Below are 7,834 nucleotides of genomic sequence, written 5' to 3'. Positions count from 1 at the left end.
AGGAGATGGAAAAGGAACAGTCAGAAAGGTAGGAGTAGACCCAAGGGAGAGCAAAGTCTGGAAAACCCAGAGAGGGGAGAACATCCTGGATGATAAGGTGGTCAACAATGACCAAAAGAAGTGGTTGTTTTATTGGTTACTTTTGCTAAACTGTTTTACTTTGTTACAAGGGGAAGGTTCAGTTGGAGTACAGGACACACTACAGTGTGGCTGTAGTCTTCAGAGATGACTGTCATCATTTGAAAGCATCAATACAATGTATTTTTTTAAGTAGTATTCAAGGGAGGGACCCTGTGCATCTTATAACGTCTGGCAAACAGTAGGGACCTAATCAATGCTTGTCGATCGACTGAATCGCAAAACATTCGAGGGAGAAGAACCAGGCTCAGAAGAGGAAAAGTTGCAAATGTCTAAGCCCCTTCCTATCTTAAAGGCAACATAATAGCCTATTTACTCTTCGGCAGGAGGTCAATTTCAAAGTGCTCAGAGGTCACGCAGATAATAAGGTTATTTTTTAACGGGTCAATAAAGAAACCTCGTTTTGGTTAGAAATGGGGTAAGGCAAAAGTTTTGACCCCGACGTGATTTGAACACGCAACCTTCTGATCTGGAGTCAGACGCGCTACCGTTGCGCCACGAGGCCACAGCGGCCTCTCTTTCTCACTCAAGTATATGGAAGGACGAGAGATGGGTGGAATTTCTCAAGTCCCGCCTTACCTTTCCTGGCCCGTTTCTCGAGCCTAAGTCCGGTGGGAGCTGCGGTGAAGGGAAGCCGCCACGCGCGCTTTAGCGCCTTTGAAGGAACACTCTCCCTCCTTGGGTCTCGCAGCCCGAGATTTTCTAGGCGGGATCGGGCAGGTCGGGCGCGCTCGTGTGTGCTGCGGCTGGTTGCCATCCCTTCCTTTCCTGGTCGGCCGGGCCACTCTGGGAATGAATCACAAACCCTAACGCTCAGGCTGTTTGTAGGCTTGTTTGTTTTCCATTCTCTCTCCCTATATCCTCCCTCTAACCGAGAATGACCAAAATATTCTATTCTCAGTCGCCCTCAGAGGTTCCCACGTCAGGCTTCACAAGGAGAGGCGCGAAGTGCTGGGTGAGGAAGGAGAGAAGCGGGTACTAAGTTACAAATCGCTGCTATCACCTGGAGGGGAAACAAATTTAGGGGGCTGGGAGTCTGGAGGAAAAGGTAGGCGGAGGGAAAAGAAAGGGTCAGTCAGGCGCCAGGTATTTACCAAGAGCCTATCATGTTCCAAACACTGATCTGAGTGCTAGGGATACAAACACATAAAAATCTTTTTCTTTTTTTTGCTCTCTAGAACTCACAGTCCAGTGGAAGAGATAACGTGCAGGCAACTTTGTAACACAAATAAGCTCTAGACTGCCATGTAAAGTGAAGGTCATTTCAGAAGGAAGACTAGAGGGCGCTAGAGGGAATGGCTTCTTGTAGAAGATGGAGGCCTGCGGGAGATGTTTGTGCACAGCGACCGCAACATTGTAACATTTAAGTGGCAAAGATCTGGCTACTCTGATCAGTACCATGATCCAAGACAATTCGAAAGGACTCATAAGACAGAAAGAACTGATGAATTCTGAGTGCAAAATAGAGTATGATTTTCTCACTTTATTTTACTTACTTTTTAAAGAAAAAGTCTAATCTGGAAATATGTTTTACATAATTTCACACGTATAATTGATATCATTGCTTGTCTTCACAGTGGGAAGAAAGGAGAGAATTTGGAACTCAAAATTTAAAAAGAAAAGAATGTTTAAAATAAATGATAGTTAGTTAATTTTTTTTTTTTAAGATGCAAGCTTAGCTGAGATTTAAAGGAAACCAGGGGAAGCCAAGAGGCAGGGGAAAAGAGGGGTTTTGGTATAGCTGGAGTGAAAAAATTATGGGTCATAGAACCAAAGAGCAAAGCTTAAATCCCACCTGTGTAGCCCACCTCCAGTCACCCACCCCACATCCATATGTGTGAGACTGACAGAGACTCTGACTCCAACCCAGATCGCAGGGACGTCTGGAAAGTCACCTCTCTGAGCCTCAGTTTCTCCCTTCCTTTTACTGCTGATTCTCTGTCTTTCTATGGCTCTAGGTATTCCAACATTCTCCATCAGATCTCTCATTGAACAGAAGAAGATATCTTGGATATCTGTGCATATCTTTCCTGGTGGTTTTTAATTTGAAGAAACTGAATGAGGAGAGCTCTAGATTCTAAATCTGGAAAAGAATCTCTTTGACATTCTACTTAGGAGTATTGCAGCTAGCTGTTACAACCCACTGAGGAAGAGTATGGCTGGAGCCAACTAATACTTGTAGAGCTCTTCTCTCTTTGAAAGCTGATAAAGGGCTCTACTTCTTTCCCCCTTCTCCTTCCTTTTTACTGCCACAGAGGACAGAGGTAAAATCCAAAACTTTTTTTCTTTTAAGTTGTTTAAGTTCTCTTTTAATTAGCATCTAGGTTGCCCAGTGAGTAGACTTCTGGAGATGGGGTCAAGAAGATCAGAGTTCAAATCCTGCCTCACATTGTGACCACTTTGACTTCTGCCTCTTTTCTCAAACTGTGAAATGGGTATATAATAGCACCTACCTCTCAGGGTTGTTGTGAGGATCAAATGAGATACACTGGTAAAGCATGGTGCTTAGTACCACTGATTTAGATAAAGGATTTACTTCATTGTTTGTGAAGGGAAAGGCTGTGAGAACTGGGGGAGTAACTGGCAGATTATGAACAAAGAAATAAAAGGGCAGAGCTTCTGTACTAGTTGGGGGCTCCAGAACTAAAGAGAGAATCTTATTGATGATTACTATTTTTATAAATTCCCTGAACAACATAACATCCCAAGTGAACTCCAACTTCATGGGTTGTTCTGGGCACATGAATTTAAAACTGTGCAACTAGATCCTGAAAAATCAAAGGAGAGATTAAAAACTAATAAATAAAACTAGAAGCTGGTTTAATAAAAAAACTAATATGATAAATAAACCACTGGTTAATTTGATTAAAAAAGGAAAGAAGAATATCAAATTACTAGTATTCTAAATGAAAGGGGTGAATTTACCACCAATGAAGAGAAAATTAAGACAATTCTTAGGAGCTATTTTGCCCAACTATATGCCAATAGATTTGACGATCTAAGTGAAATAGATGAGTATCTACAAAAATATAAATCACCCAGATTAACAGAAAGAAGAAATAAAATAAATAACCCAATCTTAGAAAGAGATTGAACAAGTCATCAATGAACTTCCTAAGAAATAATCCCCAGGACCAGATGGATTTGCAATCAAATTCTACAAAACATTTCTTTAAATGAATTCCAATGCTATTTAAATTATGTGGGAAAATAAGCAAAGGAGTCCTACGAAATTCCTTTTACATCACAAATGTGGTGCTGATACCCAAAACAGGAAGAGTCAAAATGCAGTAAGAAAATTATAGATAAATTTCTCTAATGAATATTGATGCAAAAATTTTTAAATAAAATACTAGCAAGAGATTACAGCAATATATCACAAAAATAATACAATATGACCAGGTGGGATTTATACCAGGAATGCAGGGCTGGTTCAATATTAGGAAAACTATTAGCATAATTGACCATATCAATAACTAAACCAATAGAAATCAAATGATTGTCTCAATAAATGTATAAAAAGTCTTTGGTAAAATACAGCACCCATTCCTATTAAAAACACTAGAGAGCATAACATAGGGAGCATACCATAAAAGGATAAGTAATATTTATATAAAATCAGCAAACATTATCTGTAATGGGGATAAGCTAGAAGCCTTTCCAGTGAGATCAAGGGTGAAACAAAGATGCCCATTATCACCTCTATTATTTAATATTGTACTAGAAATGTTAGCTATACGAATAAGAGAAGAAAAAGAAATTAAAGGAATTAGGTAATGATGAAACAAAACTATCACTCTTTACAGATATGATGGTATCTATACTTAGAGAATCAACTAAAAAACTACTTGAAATTATTAACAACTTTAGCAAAGTTGAAGGATATAAAATAAACCCACATAAATTATCATCATTTCCATATATTGCCAAAAAAGTCCAGCAGCAAGAGACAGAAGGAGAAATTCCATTTAAAATAACTGTAGACAATACATGGGAGTCCACCTGCCAAGACAAGCTTAGGAGCTATATGAACACACCTATAAAACACTTTGCACACAAATAAAGTCAGATCTAAATAAGTGGAAGAATGTCAATTGCTGCTCATGGGTAAGCCAAAGGAATGTAACAAAAAAGACAATTCTACCCAAATTAATCTGTTTATTCAGTACCATATCAAACTATCAAAAAAACTTTTATAGAGCTAAAAGATAATAAAATTCATCTGGAAGAACAAAAGCTCAAAGATATAAAGGGATCAATGAAAAGCAAATGAAGGTGGTCTAGCCATACCAAATTTCCAATTGTATTATAAAGTGGTAATTATCAAAACAATCTAGTACTGACTAAGAAAATAAAGTGGTAGATCAGTGGAATAGATTAGGTACAAATTACATTATAGTAAATGACTATTGTAATCTAGTAAATGATAAACCCAAAATCCAAGCTTTTAGAAGAAAAACTCATTATTTGATTAAAAACTGCTGGGAAAACTGGAAAACAGCATGGCAGAAACTAGGTACAGACCAACATCTCACATCTTAAATAAAGTCAAAATGAATTTACATGATTTATACATAAAGGGTGATACTATAAGCAAATTAAGAGAGTATGGAATAGTTTATCTGTCAGATTTATGGATAAGGGAAGGATTTAGTACCAAAGAAGATATAGAGAGCATAACAAAATGTAAAATAGATCATTTTGACTATATAAAATTAAGGAGTTTTTGCACAAACAAAATCAATGTAACCAAAATTATAAGGAAAGCAGAAAAATGGGGGAAAATCTTTGCAATGAGTATCTCTGATAAAGGCTTCACTTCTCAACTATATGGAAAACTGAGTCAAATTTATAAAAATACAAGACATTCCCCATTTGATAAACGGTAAAAAGATATGAACAGGCAGTTTTCAGACAAAGAAATCAAAGCTATCTATAATCATAGGAAAAAATGCTCTAAATCACTATTGACCAGAGAAATACAAATTAAAGCAACTCTAAGGTACCACCTCATACTTATTAGAGTAGCTAATATGACAAAAAAGGAAAATGTTGGATGTTGGAGAGGATGCGGAAAAACTAGGACACTAATGCACTTTTGGTGGAGTTGTGAACTAATCCAACCATTCTGGAGAGCAATTTGGAACTATACCCAAAGGGCTATAAAACTGTGCATTTGATCCAGTAATACCACTGCTAGGTCTATATCCCAAAGACATCCAAAAAACAGGGAAAAGGACCTATTTGTAAAAAGTATTTATTGCAGCTCTTTTTGCAGTGACTAATAATTGGAAATCAAAGGGATGCCCATCAATTGGGGAATGACTAAACAAGCTGTGGTATATGATTGTAATAGAATATTATTGCACTACAAGCAATGACAAACAGGATGATTTCAGAAAAACCTGAAAAGACTTATATGAACCGATGCATAGTGAACAGAACAAGAGAATGTTGTTTGCAGTATCAGCAATACTGTATAATGAAGAATTGTGAATGACTTAGCTATTCTCAGCAATGTAGCGATTCAAAACAATTCCAAAGGACTAATGATGAAGCATACTTTCTACAAGAGAAAGAGTTCATATTGACTGAATACAGACTGAAGCATGCTATCTTTCACTTTCTTTCATTTTTTCTTTCATTCGAATCTTTTTGTACAAAATGACTAATATGGAAATATTTTACGTAATTTCATGTGTATAACCTATATCTGATTGCTTACTGTCTCAGGGAAGGGGGAGGGGAGGGAAGGATAGAATTAAAAACTTAAAACTTTAAATAAAAATGTTTTTTTAAAAATGGGGAAAAAACCTCAGCCAAGTTCACTTCATACAGTGTGTGTATATATACATATGTGTGTATGTGTGTTTATATAGGTATGTATATGTACATATATGTGTGTATACATGCACACACATACACACACGTGTGTGTACATACATGTGTGCGCATGTATGTGTATATACATACATACATATACATGCATATATATATATATATATATATGGGATTGCTTCAGAGAACAAAGAAAAGAATTAAGGTAAAATCAAGCGTCTGAAAGTAGAGTTTGGGAAAGGGTGGCTCCAGGAAGGTCATCCAAGAGAGTGGTGGTACCTAATGGCCTTTCCTCCCATCTTCATCCTTCTTGACCTCTCTGAAGCCTTTCACACTGATGACGATCACCTTCTTAATATTCTTTTCTCTCTAGGTTTTCATGACACTTTTCCACATTTGGTGAGGAGAGCTGCTTTCATTGGAGGAAAGCTTTGATGGTGGTTGCTGACTGGAGAAAACAGAATCCTAAAAGCTGACTTTCTGTATAGTACCACCTGTTATGGTGGTTATTGGTTGTTGAAGAAGACCATTACATCAGGGTGATGATGTCATGACATGTAAATAAATTGAATTTAAGTGAGAAAGGGCTCTACAAGGTCACCAGCCTCACTTTCTCCTCCGAAGTCATATGGGTCCAGTGGCCAGATGTAGATCAGGACAACTGAAGATGGCCCAGGGTGGTCTTTAACAGGTCTCAGTGTGAGTCAGTGCCCATTTAGTGATTAAGGCTTAAAAAGAAAGGGACAACCTAGAGCTTGTAAAAAGAGCTTGTAAAAACCTCTCCTTTCCTCCAAGTCCCCTGCACCCTTCCCAGCTCCTTCTCTGTGGTTCAAGAGGAAGAAATTCCTTGAAACCAGAGATGTGCCTCAAATAGCTTTTCAGATTCCAACTTAAGCAGAAACTGCTTTTCGTTGAAAGTACATACTGTTCCCTAAACTGGGTTGTAAAATGATCTGGGAACATGAATTTCCCTCACCTTTGAATTTGTGCCCACTCACCCAGGGATATTGTGACCTTGGTTCATGGGTGGATTGTTATTATAATTTTACATTGTTTGGTCAGGGTTTATTGATTTAATGTGAATGGTACCATCTTGGTTGATATGATTAAATAGGAAGGACGTCAGTGGAAATCTAGGAGTTATGTTTTGTTGTCCGGTAGTTTCAGTAGGGTCTGACTCTTTGTGACACCATTTGGGATTTTCTCAGCAAAGCTACAGGAGAGGTTTGCCATTTCCTTCTCCAAATACCATTTCCTTCTCCATTAGGAATTAGAGTAGTGACTAGTAGATGTCTTTTCCTTTTTCAGCCTCCCCACTCCCTAAATGTGCGCTTACCCCTAGTACTCTAAGACTGAGTTGTAGCTGTATAGCCACCCTCACCTAGGGAACTGTTCCAGTCTGCCAGTGGAGGTGCAGGTGGGTGATCAAACCATCTCCAGCCCAATGAAAAAGCCTGGAGAGAGTTGAGAATTGGTTTCATGCTCCACACTTACTATACACATAGTAAGTGTTCTCTATCTGTACAATGATGAAGTGTTCTCTATCGGTACAATGATGAAGTGTTCTCTATCTGTACCATGAATCATGTCCATCCAGAAAACCTACCCAATGTGTTGTAGGCCTTCCTACAATTTATTTTACATTTCCAAGGTACTAGTATAATTAGATATACGTGACCCCAACTCATTTTCCACCTATATATTTTCTGTGTGATTTGTTTCTCTTTTTGCTAATCAGGTTCAGGATTTATCTCATGAGAGGGTTTATTGGTTGGTTGTCATTCATCTTCGAAGAGGACCAAAATGACATCACCATTGTAAAGTGAAATTTCAGCGTGTCTAACTGTGGCTGATCAAA

General features: G+C 38.0%; 1 long non-coding RNA gene and 1 other non-coding gene across 2 annotated transcripts; one reads left to right on the top strand and one right to left on the bottom strand.

Moving 5' to 3' along the window:
- Positions 1–571: 571 nt before the first annotated feature.
- Positions 572–643, bottom strand: TRNAW-CCA (transfer RNA tryptophan (anticodon CCA)). The gene has a single exon. It is a non-coding gene; the product is annotated as a tRNA-Trp (tRNA).
- Positions 644–751: 108 nt separating this feature from the next.
- LOC140525591 (uncharacterized) lies at positions 752–1,505 on the top strand. Its single transcript, XR_011974065.1, has 2 exons — positions 752–1,093; positions 1,317–1,505. It is a non-coding gene; the product is annotated as an uncharacterized lncRNA (long non-coding RNA).
- Positions 1,506–7,834: the final 6,329 nt, after the last annotated feature.

The sequence above is a fragment of the Notamacropus eugenii genome, chromosome 2 (genome assembly GCF_028372415.1).
Source record: "Notamacropus eugenii isolate mMacEug1 chromosome 2, mMacEug1.pri_v2, whole genome shotgun sequence".
In the NCBI taxonomy this organism is placed as follows: domain Eukaryota; kingdom Metazoa; phylum Chordata; class Mammalia; order Diprotodontia; family Macropodidae; genus Notamacropus; species Notamacropus eugenii.
Note: the sequence above shows the minus strand (reverse complement) of the source record. Positions and strands in the feature narration are given on the sequence as shown.